At 36.6% G+C, this 19,302-nt stretch overlaps 1 long non-coding RNA gene across 1 annotated transcript; it reads left to right on the top strand.

The window, feature by feature from the left end:
- The first annotated feature begins 14,459 nt into the window (after positions 1 to 14,459).
- Positions 14,460 to 18,708, top strand: LOC134853348 (uncharacterized). The gene is made up of 5 exons (XR_010164350.1): positions 14,460 to 14,564; positions 15,067 to 15,129; positions 17,073 to 17,250; positions 17,505 to 17,668; positions 18,559 to 18,708. It is a non-coding gene; the product is annotated as an uncharacterized LOC134853348 (long non-coding RNA).
- Positions 18,709 to 19,302: the final 594 nt, after the last annotated feature.

The following is a 19,302-nucleotide window of genomic DNA, read 5'->3' as shown; positions in this document are numbered from 1 at the left end:
GTCTAAGATCGCGGCTGAAAGATTCCAGTCTTTTGAAAGAATCTGAACGAGCTTTTGTTTTGAAAGAATCTGAAGTATCTCTAGCAGTGGGAATATTCGACTCTGTAACCAATCTTTACAACCAGTTGGATTCATGGGAAGAGTCAAGGTCACGTTGTCTTGTGGATCATTTCTGATGTTCTTAGGAGCTTGCGGATCAGTTTCACATGACGTGGTAATAAGCAACTCTCAAAACAAACAAACAAACAAATATCATGTGAAATAACCAAACAAATAGCTCAAGGGAAATAAGACATTTTCATTGGCTAGATTAAATTAAGCCAATTGCCTTTAAAACTAAATTGCGCTTTTTATTTTTGAAGTTCTTTTTTTGTTGCAAAACAAGCAAAAGTTTCTACAAAAATGAAATGTTTGCTGAAAACTTTTTTGTTTGATTTTTTTTTCACTCTGAATAGCCTAATTTTTGATCTCAATTTTGCCAGTGAAAGATTGCTGAGCCTAATTTCCGAAAATTGGGCTCCATTGGGTCAAATTTGTTGCGATAATCTGGGAAATAATCGTACCAAAAAATGAGCTCTATCTAGTTTGCGTCTCTATGAAAAAAAAGGAAAAGCGCTGAATTTTTTGCAACCATTTCGTATCGAACATAAATCAAAAGACAATTATCCGAAGTCTTGCGGAACAAGATAAAAACTCGTGTGACTTCTATTATTTCAAAAGATATTTTGCATATAGTATCTCCTAGTTCTATTAAAAAAAAACTTTTTTTTTTAATTTGTAGATTTGTAAAGGTCTGATGATTCATGTACTACCCTGCAGATATTCTGTCCCAATTTTTATGTTTTCAATCAAAAGAACACAAAACTGCAAAGGAGTTTTTGTACCACTTCTTATGCTTTATATTCTAAAATAAAACCAGATATTACCAGGGAATGTATTTTCATAATGTTGAAAGAAAACCGAGGATAATCTGATTTTTTTTCTCACTCATAATAATTTCTGTCTCACTTTGTTCTAAATCACAACCAAAAGCTGGACTTCAACCAGCCCTTTAAATGGAAAACACTGATTGAACCTCAAGTAAAATAACGGCTATCTTTTGGTTAATCTTATCTACTCGCACATCAATTCTGTTAATTTCAATTTTTGTGCACCTAGATTCCTTTGAAACTTGCATCCAAAGCTACAAGTATATCAACATTACTTGTATACAATTGTGTTCAACATGCTTCGGCTTAATGTTTCTCCGATCCTCGGAACTTTATCTTTCGGAGCGGCAATTTTCCATCAGTAACCTTTTGTTACTATGAAAGCTACGATAGTTCTCAAATAGCAATCTCCCATTCACCTTTATTAGGTATTTGTTCCAGTAGAAAAAATTTTTAAGAAAAAGTACTATTATTCAGATAACAATTTAAAAAAGCATCAAAAACACTTTGATAGTGAACGAATCCATAAGTATTGATCAATAGATTTTTCATAGAAAGTGATTTACTGTTGATGTGAAAATTTGATGTTCCACTAATAAAAATTGACTTCAGTGGTTTGGCAGATATTTTGAAAGAGCTCGAAGTCTTCGAAACAGTTTAAAGGCTAGACCAAACTTTTTAAACATAATTTTTGGTTGTAAAAGCTCTTTTAATTTCAATTTGAACAAAACATTTGCTTTTGTCAAATTGATGAAAGAAATTCAAGCTGCTTTTACCTCTAAAAAACCAATTATTACGTCTTATGTTTTTTTTCAGATATTGGCAAAGAAAAGTCTAACTTGTTTTTTTATTTTGCTTGAGTTTTTCGTTGAAGACAAAGTTTAATGGACTTTGGTTTGCTTTCAAAAAATTCCAGTGAAAATATCCACAAAATGAGAGTTTTTACCTTACAAGCACAAACAAATTCAACGACTGATACATTTGTGTTTCTTCCATCTTAAATAAAGTTGTCTGATTGGCTCAACCTTTTTCTGGGAGAGTTCAAATCAATTAGTGCTTTGTTTTCCTAATTTTTTTCTTGCATTCATCGCTGTGTACACTAAATCAAAATCTCGTTGTAAGATTTCTTCTGTTGTTGGACTTTCTTGCAATTTTTCTAGGAATTTTTTTGGTTGATAAACTGAATGTACAATCAACTTTTTTCTCAGACATTTTTCATGTCAATTTTAGGAAACAAAAATTTTCTTTCTTTTCATAATCAATTTTTAGTTTTAGGGTATTTTAAGAAAATGTTTAATCAAAAAGAAAAGAAGGTAGTTTGCGTATGCTCGTAAAATGCAGAAAATGCCAAAACAAAAAATTTCACTTCAGCTTGATGAGTCTTTCCTTGAATAATTTTAGAACAAAGACTAAAAAAGCACTCTGTTTTGTACAATTTATGAGGCTGAGGAGTTTTGATTTTCAATGCTGTGGTCATATATCAAAACAACTGAGCTAATAAATGATGTGACATGACTTTAAAGAGTCATAATTACTCAGAGATAACTCAATTTTTCTTTTCTAGGCATAATTTCCAGTGTTCGGTACTTTTCTACTCATAGTCATAGTCAATAACCTTCACGCTCTTGTCTTTGGTCGAAAAACTTATATTCGACAGTTTTTGGCTCAGTTTTATATGAATAAGTGCATTTTGCGTCGGAATCAAAATCTCAAGCTATGCTGTTCAATTTACATGCACTTTGTGCAGGCTGACTTTATGGCATATATGGAATTATCAGTGGTCTGACTTTGCCCAAGGCTTTTTAAATGAAATACTCAGGGTGTTAGGTGTAAAGAGTCATAATTACTCAGAGATAACTCAATTTTTCTTTTCTAGGCATAATTTCCAGTGTTCGGTACTTTTCTACTCATAGTCCTAGTCAATATCCTTCACAGTCTTGTCTTTGGTCGAAAAACTTATATTCGATAGTTTTTGGCTCAGTTTTAACTGAATAAGTGCATTTTGTATCGGAATCTAAATCTCAAGCTTTGCTGTTCAATTTACATGCACTTTGTGCAGGCTGACTTTATGGCATATATGGAATTATCAGTGGTCTGACTTTGCCCAAGGCTTTTTAATTGAAATACTCAGGGTGTTAGGTCTTTAATTGTGTTTTTATGAAAATAGTTGATTGGAAGTTATGCATTTTAAATTACCTCATTGAAGCTATTCAACAACCATATGTAAAAATTTAAAGTTTAAAAGCTACAAAAACTAAATAGATCACAGATAGCAAATAATTCTTAACTAATTAAACACTTTTTTCGGAATATGCGTCCTATAGTTACTTTATGAGAGATATCAATTTCGAAATTGTCTAGAAAAATGGGAAATCTTGGAATTCAATTAGGCTGTGGAAAAAATTGCAGCTTTTGCCGAAGAAAAATTGGAAAAATTACTCAGTATAATCCTGTGTAATTGACTTTGAATGACATAAATTATAATGAAACTTTTTATATCGAAAAAACAGCTTGAATAATTATTTGTTTGGTTGCGTATTGTAATATATGATGTATTAAGGTAATAATTTAAGATGGCCCTTTTTTGAATATATTCATATATTCCTAATATCATTTATTAAAATATTCATAACAAAATTTTTGATCAAACTAATCTTCACTTGAAAGTTTTTAGCGTATGTTTTGCAAAAACAGAGCACAAGTTTTGAACTGATTGAAAATTTTTAATACATTTTTGACTATTTTTTGGAAAAAAACGATTGATATCTAAAACTGATTGAAAATGAATTTCACCTCTTCGAAAAATAACAGCATTATAAATCAAGTAATAAGCAACCGATCAAAATACTGACTATCAAAATAAATAAAAATACAGTATCTAATAACACTTTTTAATAAAATTCCGGTGCGGATTATAATTGATTATTATCCATGGAAACTCACTGCTCGAGCCCAAGTTTAAAATAATTTTAAGCCAGCCTGACATTTTTTCTCATTATCCAGTGAAATTAAGGGAAAATAAGAAATCTACACTCGAAATGAAGCGCTCGCTTTCAAATAAGTTGATAGTTTTATAAAAAATTTCTGACTTGAATTTTTACTCTGCATCCGTTTTTTGCTTAAATTTTTTCAACTGAAAAAAATGCATGCAATAAAGTTACAATCATGTGAAGAAAAGATATGTTATACCGTTTCCTCTGACAGCATACAAACATCACATGCTGATGCATACAATGGCTGACTTTGGCTGATTTTGATTGGCTAAACGGGCACCACTGGCAGAACAAACACCAAAAAGCACCAATGCCAAGGAACATTTTCTTATTTTTCCCACAATATCATTCTTGTATCAGCAAAGTCAGGCAAACATCGTATAATGTTCGAAATTAAATCGGAAAGCCATTTTCGGTCGAGTGAGAGGAATCACTTCATTCTCTGCCAGTAGCGGTTTTAGGACAGAAGGGGCATGAGCGGGGGATGGCGGACACACTCCCCATCCCCTCTGGGATTCTAACCCACCCCCCCCCCGCCCAGCACCGAACCAAAGGGTCACCATTTGTACTATTTTGAGATAAGCAATTTTGAATGACTAACCATGAAACTTTACTAAAGCGCTTACATAGATGTATAATAAATGTATTTGGATAAAGCATGGAAAAATTTTTAATCACACTTGACAGAATTTTAATCATAATCTCATTCTAGAAGGAATTTTAGAATTTCTTGCACTTCACTACTTTATCAGTTTTTTGTCTATCAACTAAGCAAAACTGAAAATTAGGTGGCAAAACAGTCGGCAGTGAAAGACAGTTGAATGTGTTTTTATTTGCGAGCGGCAAAGCTTTTGCTTATGAAAGATGCAGCCAATCAAGTCAACGAACAATCTAACTGATAACATTTGATAGTTTCGGTTAACTGAATTTTTGGCGCGTTCTCATGCTATCATCGGTGCGTACTAGAATCATGTTAGCACAAAACTAAATTGCTTTGAGCAAATGATCATTCTTCCCGAGATGACAAAAATGCATGTCATCAAATTCTCATACTATGGCACATGTTGTGCTTTTCAATCTCCACAATTCGTAAAAAATCGGTTTTTAAAAAAATGAATTAAAGAGCATTTTCTCGGCAAAATACCTCCGGAAATTTAAAAACATAACGATAATTTCTAGCAAACTGTATCATCGGTAACACCGGTAACTTCGGCCATAATGATCTGCATAATTCAAAGCAAGCTGCAAAAATGGCCAGTATTTTTCCTTGAGACAAATTGCTCTTTTTAAAGGACAGCCTTAATCAAGGTTAAACCAAATTAGAGCGAAAAGACTGGTAAAATAGGTTTAAAGGGGTGTTCGAACCGTGTTACAGAGCGTCCCATCAAGTTCGGGGCATATTTGAGTTCTAGAAAGGAAATGACCTAGGCGCGATTCGAACCGGCGCCTAACCCGCCGGGACGCACCCTGTATTTGCTCGGCTACTGTCCCTATATGCATTTGCATTTTGATTCACTTTTATACTCTCATGCATTTGCGCTGCAACATTCTCCACCCCTAAACAAGGAAGAACGGGAGCGAGCTTTACGGTCGGGCGGGTCAGTTCCCTCGTAACTGTCTTTATGTCGGCGGATCTCGCGCATCCGTCCTTGTCATAGTGCAGTCATAGGACACGTGCGAGTGGATAATGTCCACGTGGAGTGTCAGGCTCTGTTACCCAAACCAAGTCGCCGGCTTTCAACTTAACGTCTGACTGGTTGTGCCACTCCTATTGAGGGAAGGAACGTATTCCCGCATCCACCGTGTCCATATTGCGTTAGCGTATGATTGCGCACTGGCAAACCGCTTCTTATGGTCGAAGTTTTCTTCGAAACTTAGCGACCGAAAACTCGCTGCGTGTTTACCAAGGATAAAATGATTCGGGGTCAACGCCTCTAGATCTAGCGGATTGGTACTAACGGCTGTTATCGGTCTAGCGTTAAGTGATTGCTCAACCTCCTTAGCACCTCCTCAGTTACTCTTCTGCTGCCTAGGATGTCATACAAAACGCGCTTGACACTCCGAACTAATCGCTCCTAGGAGCCACCATGGTGCGGTGCGCTGGGTGGATTGAATTTCCACTTGATCCCTTTCTGAACAAAAACAGCGGATGCGAGCTTGTTCCAACTCTCAACGCAAGCTAAGAGCTCTTTCTGAGCGCCGACAAAGTTCGTGCCGTTGTCGGACATGATGGTAGTCGGAGTACCGCGACGTGCAATAAACCTCTCCACACCCATCACACAAGAGCTATGTCGAGCGAGGGGACCACTTCAATGTGCACCGCTCTAGCGGTGAGACAGGTGAACAAAAAAACCCACCTCTTTTCCATACTTCTCCGGATTGGAACGGCCCAAAGTAGTCGACACCTGTGTTAGGGAAAGGAGGTTGCTTGTAACCAAGCCTTTCAATGAGCAGATCAGCCATAATATGATTTACGGTTTGCGCTTTGCGCTTTCGGCAGGCAACGCAAGTATTTTCACTGTTTCGCAGCAACCATCGCAAATTTAACACAACGTATTTCAAATTAACCACCGCACGCATGTAATCCAAGCCTTGATGGAAGTTCCTTAAATGCAAGTGTCTAACCAATAACCGAACAATCGCGTGACGTAGATCAAGCAAAATCGGATGCTTGCTATCGAAATTGGAATTAACCAAGCGGCTGATGCGCCCAGTCGAGCGAAGTATGCCAGCTGGTCCAATGAACGGCAAATTCATGGCGATCCGACTATTCCTTGTTATAACTTTACCGGATCTTAGTAGTTTTGGCTCACTAGGGAATGTCTCACCCTGGGACAGGTAAACGAGCTTCTGTTCAGCAATATCTATTTCACACGGGTCTGTAATTTCTAATATACTCGTCCGGAAATGTTTATGGGATGGCAGCCAACTTTACAAAAATGCTACTGTGCGTTTGTATTTTACAATTGAATTGAATCTCTCCCATTTTCCGAAGAGAAGGTTTTTTTCTGTCAAAACATCGATGACGAAACTTGACGAGTTTTCCAGACAAATGTCAATATCACATGATGGTCTTTTGAGTCTTATTTTATCAATTACCCTTGTATCGGGCTTTAACGGCCAATCAGTCGTTCTCAGTATACTAGATCCATTAACCCAGCTGCTTTCCTTGAGGGCTTCCGAAAAAATCCCTCGTGTACCGGTAACAGCTGGGTTATCAACGCTAAGTATGTGATGCCACTGATCAGTGGTGGTAGACTCCAGAATTTCACCAGTGCATTTAACAGCAAAAACGTGTAGTTTATTATAGGTGGTAAGCCACTGGAGAACAGTGGTACTATCTGTCCACATGAAAATATCCGTCTTTTTTAAAGTAAGACCTTTCAAAACTTCTTTTTTTAAAGCGGGTTGCAAGAAAAGCCGCCTCTTGAATCTCTAACTTTGGAATAGAAAGCGCTTTCATAGGCGCAACGTGGGCTTTGCCAAACACAAAGGCCAATTCGGTCTGATGCGAGCTAGCAAGTCGCGCACGAAGGAAAGCGACGGCACAGAAAACATCCTGCGAACTATCACCGAACATGTGAAGTTCTATTGGACCGAAACGTTCAGTGAATTAGCTACGAGGAATTGTCAGAGAACCTAACAAACGAAGACCTGAGTGCCACTCAAGAAACTGCTTTTTGGTTTCATGTGGGAGATCGTCATCCCATTTTTGACCACTGATTCGCCAGATATCTTTTAATAGAAGGCGATCCTTCACGGTATACGGAGCCACTAAACCAATTGGATCAAAAACAGAGAAAACAAAACTCAACACGGTAAGCTGGGTGATTGCTTTGTTTAGTGGACGGTCAACCCTTTTACTAACGACTAAGGTATCTTTTACGTGATCCCACTTGAGACCGAGAACATGCGACAACTGGTCTGGACTCGAACAAATATCTTTAACAGAGGAATTGGACTCATGGTTGTCTGGATCAAGGGCGGCTGTTACATCGGGAACGTTGCTGACAAACTTTGTCAGATGAAAATCACCTAGTTTAAGCAACGAGACTAAATCCCTACCTAATCTCAAGGCGTCATCCCTGTTTTGAAAAGAATCCAGATAATCATCAATATAAAACTTCTGGACAACAGTTGAAGCACCTTCGGTGAACTCGGCTTGATTATCCGATGCAGTCTTCTGCAAAGCAAAATTCGCACAAGTCGGCGAGTAACGTGCACCAAAAATGTTACGCGTATATTGGCGAACTACCACACTTGATGTGGGGTCCTCCCGCCACAAAAAACGAAAAGAAGGTTGATCTTCTTCACGGACTCTAACCTGTAAAAATATCCCTTCAATGTCAGCTAAAACAGCGTAGTTATGCTGACGGAATCTTAAAAGTACAAAAATGAGGTTTTGAAGGAGATCCGGGCCAACCAACAGAGATTTGTTCAAGGAAGCACCATGACATTTCGATGCACCATTGAGGACTCGGCGCACCTTACCACGTTTGTTCGGGTTCAACACCGGGTGATGCGGGAGATACCACTCACGATCGGCTCGTGATTTGGGATCGTGTGCCTTAACGGTTATGAAATATCCTTTTTTTAAATCTTCTCTAATTATTTCGGCCTACTTCTCACGGAGCGACCGATCCTTATCTAGCCTCTCTTCCAAAGACTTTAATTGAGGAAAAATAGTTATTCGCTAAAGCACTTTCGTTATCGTTCAAAGCATTGGCACATTGTACATCTCACCATCGTGAAAGGTGTCATTCTTCAAAACGGACAAAGTGCGTTTGTCGGTGGCGGAACGGGCATCTACTTGCTTGAAGGCTCCATACGACTGCAACTCATACCAAGTTTTAATTTGGTCCGCAAGAGACATGTCTAAGACCAAACACTAAAAGCAAGTTGAGTTCGACTTAAAGGACGGCGGTAACGGACCCCTTAAAACCCAACCTATCGGAAGGCGTACGGCGCACGGTGAAATAGAGTCCTCCCCCAGAACATACTCAACGTGTCTTATGGCATGGTAGAAATCATGTCCAATAGTTGTTTCGACTTCCTCATACTTATAACGTACAGGTTTTATCGGAGCCAACTGCGGGTGTTTCCTGTAAATCGGGAATGCTTATGCTATCCGATCCAATGCGAATATGATCCTTAAAATAAGCTCGAAAAGAAAACGAAAAATCACTATTATTAGTTTGGGAGGAAACTTGAAAATTTACTTGGTGAGTTTTCAACAAGCTCGTTTTCCTTTATGGTGAGGTTAACGGGAGTTCCAATCAAATGGAGATGTTTTCCGAGATCGGCGGATACCCATGAGTGCGTGGAAGCACTATCGCAAAGAGCTAGGGCACTAGTAACCGTCGCATCCGAAGAGACAGCGAGTGATGCAACTAGCAGGAGGATTTTATTGGACTCCTGGCTATGAATATCGCCGACGGCAGCGTTAGTCGATACATATTTAGTGTTTGCGTTATCTGACGCCGGGGAACTTTTAGTACCCTTAGGAGGAAAATTTTTTTCAGCTCCATGTAAGAGCACGTTGTGCGTGCCTTAACAATATGGCTTGGGGCACTTTCTGGCCTTGCTACAATTACGAAAACTGTGATTGCTCTGTAAACACGCAAATTAAAGTTTTTGTTCGGCTACATGTTTCGCCCATTGCGTAGCTTTTTTCTCTTCGAACATGGCGCAATTCCAAAGAGCGTGTTGACCTTTACATACAGAACTTTGAGGGATTTTTGGTTTTTCCTAAGTCTTATCACTTACCTTTGCGTTACTAGCAAACACTTTCGTACCTTCTTTTTGCTTCACTGGTTCTTCAGACTTACCCTTAGAACTAATTGTTTTCAGCCTCTCATGACCCTCCGCTTTTTCTTTAAGCCATTCGTTGAAATCTAGTAGAGTTGGTCGATGTCATTGGCGTCTTACGGTTTGCATTGACCATGACTCTTTAAGGTTTGGGGGAAGCTTACTCGCAGCTTGATTCAATAAATTAACACATTTCAGGTCATCGTTAAAAGATAGAGACTTGAATACGGCAACGAGTCCAGAAATTGTAGAGGAAAATTCAATTACATTTTCCTAGTTGTGTATTTTCAGCGGCGGAAAATTACTCAATTTATCTAGATGAGCCCCTACTACAGCATGCGGCTGCCCGAATTTTCTTTGAAGAGTTGCTAATGCGTCTTTATATAAGTACTCCGCTATAGCTATACTCAGCGATTGCGGATAATGCTTTACCCACTACGAGCGTTTTCAGATAGATAAATTTTTCATCGTCACTGAGTATGGCTGAATCGACCGTCGATATGAACTGCCCAAACCACTCATGCCAACTAATTGGGTTGCCATCGAACTGGGTCAGCTTCCACTCAGGGAGATGACCTTTTCGTCTGTGCATGAGTGTATTAATCAGCTCTCATGTCTAAAGTGGACGCTCGACGTCTGCACCAGGTGAATTACCGGGAGGTTGCGCGGGGTAACTCGAAGAATTACCGTGATAATCAGGAACGAACAAAATTATTCGGAGGAACAATCGGAGTTACTGCGGAAAAAAACAGTTGTCGAAGGAACGTAGTGTTGTTGAGCTGAAATAAAAGAGGCAACAATAGCTGGTCTCCACAAATTAATATAAGGATTATAGTGGTCACTTGAAAAGTTATAACTACTTACAGGAACACCCATATGATGTTGTGATGGGATTACAGGAGCTTGGTAGCCAGCTACTATTGATCCTGTAGTGTGATGACTGAAAGAAACCTGATTAATTGCTATTGATGCAGGAATGAATTGTGCTACACCAGAAGGAACGTCTGCAGATGTTGTCGGAGCAAAATAGTTTTCAGAAGTTACAGGGACTACTGACCCTGTGTTTGGATTACCTAGCACTGGATGAGTGGACAAAAAAGTTTGCTGAGGCAAATTATTAGAAACAGGTTGAATGACCTGCTGTAACCCTACTGGATTGTTAACGGAAATCTGCGAGTGGACCAAATTTGACAAATAATTTCGTTGTCCGAGAATTTGGTCGCTCAAATACAATCCTGGATCATTAGAAGCTGCCTGGGCGTTATTCACTCCTATAAAACTTGATGAGACCATGTATTTTGTAGATGCAGGATAAGTTTTCTCAGGAGCTGTCGAACGAATGTGCGGCTCTTGATTGGAAACTACAACATAGTCAGTCTGATTGTGGTCGACAGATTCGACCAAGTGACGCGTACGATCCTTGTCGTCTATTGTTAGTTGTGGAGAGATTCGAGTTAAACCACTTTCCTCAGCACTCTCGCTGATTTCCGACAACTCATCTTAACATCTTCCGACAACTCATCCGACAACTCTAAATTGCTTTGTTGTTCTAAAAAATAAAGGTAAGCCTTAATCAAGGCTGAACCAAATTATCGGAAATTACAAGTCAACAAAGAATAACGAACTGCCATAAATTTCAGTATTTAAAAGCAGAAATCAATGTCATAAAATACGCAAAATGAAAGCATTAAAAAGTCTCTTTTAAAATGATGCCTGAACAATTTGCAAACGTTGTTTCGATCTTTCAGTTTTTTTTTTCACACACTGTTCTTCGTTCACCAGAAAACTCATTAGTTACAACCTTGGTTACGACATTTCATACATTTGAAAAATTGCATCAAAAATCTATGGCTAGCGTTTTCTCATTTTTGAGAACTGTTAAAATAAAATTTTTCCATTCTGAGTTTATTTGTCAAAAACGAGAATCAAATGATCAAATAAAAGAAACATTTTAGTCCTTACTTTGAATTATCGCATGAATTTTCTAAGTTCTCATTTTTGGGTATAAGGCTAGGGAACTTCTATCTTAAAAAATTCAGTGGTTGAAAGGCATGGCCTTGTTTTTCGCTTTTTTCTTTTTGTCATTAAAAAATAGTTCTGTTGTTTCTACAGAAACTTAATCACAGCGATATTAGAATCTTCTCTGTAAAATACTGAGTCTGAGCCTCTTTGCATACTGAAAGTTATCAATCCTGTTTTGGCTACACAATCAAACAGTTACAGACAGGGGCGGATTTGGGGGGGGGGGGCGGACGCCCCCCCCCCCTCAGGGATTCGACCCCCTGCCGACCCAAAGGGTCCCCCCTTTGATACTTTTTCAGAAATCCATTTTTGGCCGACCGACCTTAAAATTTTTCTAAAGGCGCCTTGGGCGCCAATATATACTAACTTTGAGGGGGAGCGCGCTAAAAAAAAACGCGATTTTTTTGTCAAAATTTTTCAAAAATTGCCCAAAAACGGCTTTTTTGACTGTTTTTTCAAAAATTTGCCTGCGGCGCAGACAATTTTGTCAAAGTAGGGGCAAAACAGTGCTTTGGGAGAGCTTGAAAAATCAATTTGGTCGACCTAAAAAAAAAAGGTCGTCAAAATTTTGGAAATTTTTTTGAAAATCCGCCCCCCCCCCTCGAGAAAATCCTAGATCCGCCCCTGGTTACAGAACGCTAGTCACAATATTCCCATGTATGATAACTTTATGACTTACACTTTCAGAGAATAAGGGTAAAAAAAAGGGTAAAACTTCCAACAAATTTGTTTTGGTATCTACAAAACGCTGCTCTCACACAAGCAATCTTAACTAATGATCAAAATGTGCGAGACTTCTAAACGTTTTGTTTGTACCAATTGAAGCAATTCAAATTCGTTAGACATATTGCAAAATCATTTATTTTATTATGACCTTGAGTTGTAAAAAAGGAGAAAAAATTCCTTTACAGTGAAATTGATAGCAGCAGTTAGTTACTATCAACCAATTTAAAAGTTTATTCTAAAAAAAAGAAAGAGGAAGTGATAAAAACAAAATAAATAACTAAATTCTGACAAGTCACCAAAAGCCCAAAATGGAAGTCAAGAAGAATCAGAAGATAGTAATTTTACATTTTTACCAGAGATGATCCCACAGATGTATATAAAGGGTATGGTTGAATTTGTTTTCTTTTCACACTTATCAAATATTTTTTGATGGCAATTTTAAGAATCTTGAACTGAACACACAGAGTTTCTGAGGTACTTTAGAATTCGATAATTTAGTAAAAGATGGCGATTAATTGCAGTTGTAGCTCGAAAATACTTTTCGGGTCGAGGTGCTCACTTTATGTTTCGACTGATTTTGACCAATGTTTAGTATGTTTGACTCATCTTGCGCAAAATTCTCTATCTTTTGATCTTCGCGACCAAATTCCCATTTGTTTTGATTTTTTTGACCAAAAAATGAATCAAATGCTCTCGACCCAGGCAACAAATGTTTCGATCATCTTGACCGAATTGAGGTATGTTTCTCTCTCGGAATAAATTCTATAGTTTATGCTTCTCTGCCATTTATTCAATATGGGTTTAACTGGATTTTTTGGTAATTTAAATGCTTTGTAGAGTCAAGCTAAATTTTGAACTCAATGTTTTCCATCTTTTGGATAGTCTGGAGTGTCAAAACGGCAAAAAAGGTAAGGGAAAAAAACTGGTTTTATTGACTTTGTTTTACCATTGGACGATCGGACGGCTCGAGATATGTTTTGACTGCGCTCGTCCCAATTTTGATAAATTCATCCTTGAGAGATTACTTCAATACACTTTAAACGTGCTAAATTTATTTTCGACCGCGCTCGAGGCTGGTTTTGCTCTTTGTGTTTGTCCCAGAATCCTGTCTCGACTAGTTATAGCCGGTCGAGCGTTTGCAATATGATTGTCTTTGAAAGCCTTAAGATAAAGTTAAGTCTTTCGACTCGGAAACAAAAAGTAAGGCATCCTCAGTTTGCTTGTCTACACAAATTTACTCAAAATTCAATTGTATCGGACTTATCCGAATTGAATCATTTCCTACTCAGTTTACAGAATTACTCTTGGTCTCTGTTTTTAAAACACCAATAATTGAACGGGATTTACGCGGTGATTTACGCGGTAATCACTTATATTTCACAAATTTCAAAATCACGCCTCGTAATGTACCACTGCAATTTTGCTAGGTCAAAAGTCAATAAACTAACTGAATTGATAGAGGTCTTTACGAAGTCAAACTGTTTACTTTGTAACATATAAGTGGATTCTGCCTAAATCGCGTTCAATTATGGGCTTTTGGATTAATTTTTCAGTAAGTTTGTGTAGACAAGTAGATTGCGGATGATACTTTTTTCTCAGGTGTTTTTCTGTTGAGTTTTACAAAAAGAAGGCAGTTTGTGAAAGAAACAGCAGAACAAATTGGCAATAACATTTTACCCGTCTGCACTTTTCTTAATGTAAATTTTCTTCAGCATCCAGGAATTTATTGACTAGCATAATTCTCTTAATCGATCTTTCTTTCGATGGATTTGATCACAAGTTTCTTGAAAGACAAATAACCCAAAATGCTAAATAATTGTCAGAAATCCAGATGGCTATCAAAATTTACTGACACAGTTTACAATTTTGCTAGGTCATAAGTTATTAACTAACTGAATTGATTAGATGTGAACTGCGTCCTTAAATTTTGGTAAGCTTCTGACATTTATTTAGCATTTTAGAGTTATTTGTCTTTCAAGAAACCTTTTGGTCAAATTCATAGAAAGAAAGATCGATCAAAAGAATTATCCTTGTCAGTAAATTACTGGATGCTGAAGAATATCTACATTGAGAGAAGTGCAGACGGGTAAAATATTTCTGCGAAATTGTTCTTTTGCTAATTTCACCAGTTTTCTTTTATTTATAAACTTCAACTAAAAATTACATTAGAAAAAACTACCACCAAGAAAAAACAATTTGGTACACAAAGAATATTAGTGATGGTATCTAAGCGAGGCAAAATGTACGTTAGCTAAGTTTTCGGCAGCAAAATAGTGACATGTAATTAATAAGTAGGGTCTAATTACACTGTCAGCCATCACAAGCTCTTGTTGGTTATTTAAAATGTAATTTTTTGATTTTTTTTGCGGTGCTACTTAGCACTAACAACAGAAGTCACTTTTTCGGGGAAAAAATGCTAAAATTGTTGATCTGGTTTCCGAGAGTTCTCATTTTCAATCCCAGATTGACAATTTTCAACAATTTTTTTGAACAAAGTTTGCTCATTGTAAAGATTCAGTTACGATTCAAATTTATATTAGATTTTTTTATAATGTGTCAGCAGAAATAAAATTTACCCGACTCCAAAGAGTAACGACATCGTTATACACTGATTAATATGGGCTGTTGTCTGTTTTATCTTCTTTTAACTGGTAATTAACTTTTTTTTCAAAGCAATTGTTCAGCAAGTTGGAGAAAATTATCCTGCCCGATTGTAAATAATCAAAAATCGTTTTTTAAAAACTAGCTCAAGAAGTTAAACAACCTAGAAAAAAGTCTTATAAACCTAGAAAAACCTTGACTGTTTGAAACTCTCAGGCATTCGAATTTTTTATCATAAGAATCCCCTAATGTGCCGTTGAGTTCCAGTTTGCAAACAAAATTCCTGGTGAAAGACAAGACTAGGATGTGGATATCAAATTTGTTTGTTAAAAATGTACTTCGGTCAATCCAATCTGTGGTAAAAACAATTCGAGTGTTGAAAAATTTGACCTAAAATAATTTTGAACTAAATCTACACAAAACATGATGAAGCATCGGCAATAAGGTAGCTTGAATCACAGCGAAGGCCTGAAGGCTTGAATGCAGCTGAAGCTCTTAAAAGGTGTATCTTTTCTTTTGGCAAGAAATTAGTCAAAGAATTATTGACTGTTACCCCTGCCTCGCCTGATCTTAGCATCATTTTTGTGAAGTAAATTGAGGCTTTTTATGGTGATGCATTAAGAGAAATTAACTTCTAGCTCAGTAAGGTTTCACGCCGATTTTGATAATAACCAGAGAGGTTCAACAAAATTTCACAGGTAAAAGATTACAAGAAGGGGGAAACAACATAAGCACATACAATTTTTTTGGATAATCCCCTAGCGCAATTTTAAAAAGTGAACGACCTTTTTTTATCCTAATAGTTTGAATCAAAAAGATTGCCTAATTTTTTTGGCAAAACGTTTTGAGCTGGACTGAGTCACCGCTTACGATACACGCTAATCGTGATTTTGAAAATTAGTTCAATTTAAAATATTAAGATGATCAAACTGGCAGTTTTCAAATCCAAAGTTTTTGAATATCCTAATCAGCTTTAACTTTCCTAAACGTTTTGGATAACCCAATTGTTTTACCTCAGTGCTTCAATATGTGTCAGATTGTTTTATAAAATCTGTCAAATGTTGTTAAACAGAAAACCAATGTTTCTCAGGAGAAAGAACACCCGGGAACAAAAGTTCTCTACTTTTTTTCACTCAAGTGATGATCGTTTCGTAACCTTAAATAAAAAAGGGAAACAATAAGGTACATGATTGCTTCGTTTTAATAAATGTTTTTTACCCCAATAGAAATAAATACATATAGTTTCAAATGAATAAAGGTAATTTGACCGTGATGTTTTTTTCCTGGAAGTAAATTGTTGTAAATTGATCAATCTGCAAATTTTGAGATTAATGTATTCACTATCTGAATCTTGAATCTAATTATTCTAGGTGAACACAACATGCTTTTCTTTCATGCGAGAAATCCCGCTATTAAAACCGCTAAAAAATGAATCTAGGTGGACTTCCTGTCAGGTTTCATCCCATTGCGATCCATTTTTAAAGCACATTTTTATCAAATTTAGCTCAGCAAAATTGAATTTTTTCGACAAATTTAAACGAAATAACAGTTCAAAGCCCGCTAATGGGCAGTCGGAAAAATCGAAGATCTGATCTGATAGACAAGCTGTCTATTTGATTTGTATGCAAATTGCAAGAGTTCAATGTTTTTCCTTTCAATTTTTTTTAAAAAAAGTATTCGCTTTTTACGCTAAAAAGTTGTGGAGCTTCATTTTAGCCTATTTGTCTTTTTAATGCAACAGCACAAAAAATCAAGACTAAAATTTTGTTTTTAAAATGTGTATTAATAATACCAACCATTATAAAAAAGTATTTGTGAAAACTAGAAGACGCATTATTTATTACGTACAAAACGAAGTGCGACCGATAAAAAAATGCAATCAAAGATCAAAGTATCTAAAGATATAAAACTATAATTTTTAACAGAATAATCTTAGTCAATTTATATCCAATTGTATCTAAAGCTTTTGAAATTTACCTTGGTTCACCTTTAGTCTCACTGCAATATAACTTGCTATCAAGTTTTGCAAATACTGAGGTGTTATCATGGAGGGAAGACAGGAACAAAATCCCAACAAACTGGGGCTCTCAGATTTTTGTTCTTCCAGTGCAGCTTATCCAGACGTATTTGCCAAGCCACCACTCGAAGTCCAGACAATGCTCACAAAAAAGGTATATTGTTTTTTTCTTTGCAAAACATTAAAACTTCAAAAAATTAGTTTTATCTTACATAGGATGACTTGATAATAGTTTTTTTTCAACATGATGCTTCATTCTAGTTTTACTATCTTTTGACTTCCTCAAAACAAAATCACAAACAATAGTTAAGAAATTGCTTCAAAAAAGATTAGAAAACAGCTAAAAACTCACAAAACTAGCTGGTCATGAAACCTGATAAATAAAGAAACTTTGTTTGTTAAATCTAGCAATTACTACTGCTTATACGCATACAAAACTGTGTTTGATGAACGAGAAAACTCAGTTAACTCCAGAATGAACAACAGGGAGAGAGAAAGGAAAACAGTAGAGTTCGGCAACATCATCCGACGATTTTGGCGACAAAATAATATGTTCAACCTGAGAGAAAATGGTGATCATTTTGAATTTGATACTTTTTTTGTCGTATTATGATAACCTTCTCCAGTTACTGTCTTAGAGTAACCCGAGGGTCAAAACTGGTCTCAACTAAGGTGTACTCTCTTTTTTCCATGGAGTAGTAATTGAATCCAGTTCAAGTTTTAATGAGGCGAAGTGACTCCAATTAAATTCCAATTTAAATAAAGCAGTGTTCCGTTAGTTTAGCCATAATTTGCTTCAACTCGACCTAATTTCTACCCCCGTGATTTTGGTAGACATCCAGAAAGAAAGGGCGTTACTCTTTTTTTCTTGCAAAACTGTTGCAATATTTGCATTCCATTGACGAGCAATAGGCACGCTTTTGCAAAAAAAAACAGACTATTTTGATTATGAAAAAAAAATAGATTGAAAATAATTTTAAAAATTTATTTCAATTTAACCAATTTTAATGAATTGAGATGACAAACGTTATCATTTTCAGTGCCAAAAATACTGGATTATAATCTATTATAGAAGAAAAAAAATGATTTTACTTTTTCAAAACTATCGATTATCATGGCAATATAATCAATTTTGTTTTCTAATATCTATTATTGTCTGATATACTTAATCGGGCAAGCGACAATATTGCTTGAATAGACTTTTTCAGAACAACAACGTTTTTTGTAATTTCTGTAAAATAAGTTTTCATTCTTAATCACAAGTAACCGCGATGAGTTCATATTTTGACCATACCGATCAAGATAAGAAAGAGCGACAGCCTCCATAACTTGTTTTACGAAATCGAAAGATAGATTAATAGAACCCTTAAGCAGTCGATACAAAACAGCTCACAAATAAGGACCACCTCAGCCCCAGCAATAAAAAAATAGTAATGATTAATCATTGTCTTGATTGTTCCAGGGGTGGGCATTGGTAGCGTGGAAGAAGAGTGCTGTACTGACCAGGCAATGAAATATAAGTGGTACGGGTATGAAAACAAGAAGATGTCACCCGGGGAATATTTCCTCAAACTCACAGATTACGCGATTAACTTAAAAGAAATCAATTATATTCAGGTTAGCTGACAACTATTACGCCCAGCTCTATAACTATCTCGAGTTGATCGCTCAAAGAAATAAGCTCGGTAACTGCTCAAAAAAGGCAATCATATTTAATGGTTTTGTTATTTTCTATTACCAGTATAGCATATTTTAGCAGTAAATTAGCACTGAGTCAGCGCTTATTATGACAGTTATTTTTGAGAGATACAAAGCGATGAAATGGTGCTGATTCTTAATTGTGAAAAAGTTCAAAAAACCTACTATTGCCCGATCCCGCAAGTTTCGTTTGATTGGGCTTGTCTGTTAATTCTGCGCCACTTACTTTTACATAATTTGATCTTGCTGGGCTTTAGACTGGCTTTTTTTTATCAGCAAACCAACTATGAGTTACGCTGTTGATTATTGCGGAGTTATAGTACTGGTTTTTCTTTGAACCCTAAAAAAGGAAAATCCTTGAATTATGACAGGTTTATTGAGCTAAATACTCTGATTTATTTAAAAACTAATGCGGTAAAAGGCATCAGTGGGAAACTGCGACAAGAAAGGTGATCAACAGTGAGAGATCATCTCGGGAAGCCACACATTTCTCCTCTGCGTCTCTACG

Source organism: Symsagittifera roscoffensis, chromosome 8 (genome assembly GCF_963678635.1).
Source record: "Symsagittifera roscoffensis chromosome 8, txSymRosc1.1, whole genome shotgun sequence".
NCBI lineage: Eukaryota > Metazoa > Xenacoelomorpha > Acoela > Convolutidae > Symsagittifera > Symsagittifera roscoffensis.
The sequence above is the reverse complement of the archived record's forward strand: the minus strand, read 5'-3'. Positions and strand labels throughout refer to the sequence as shown.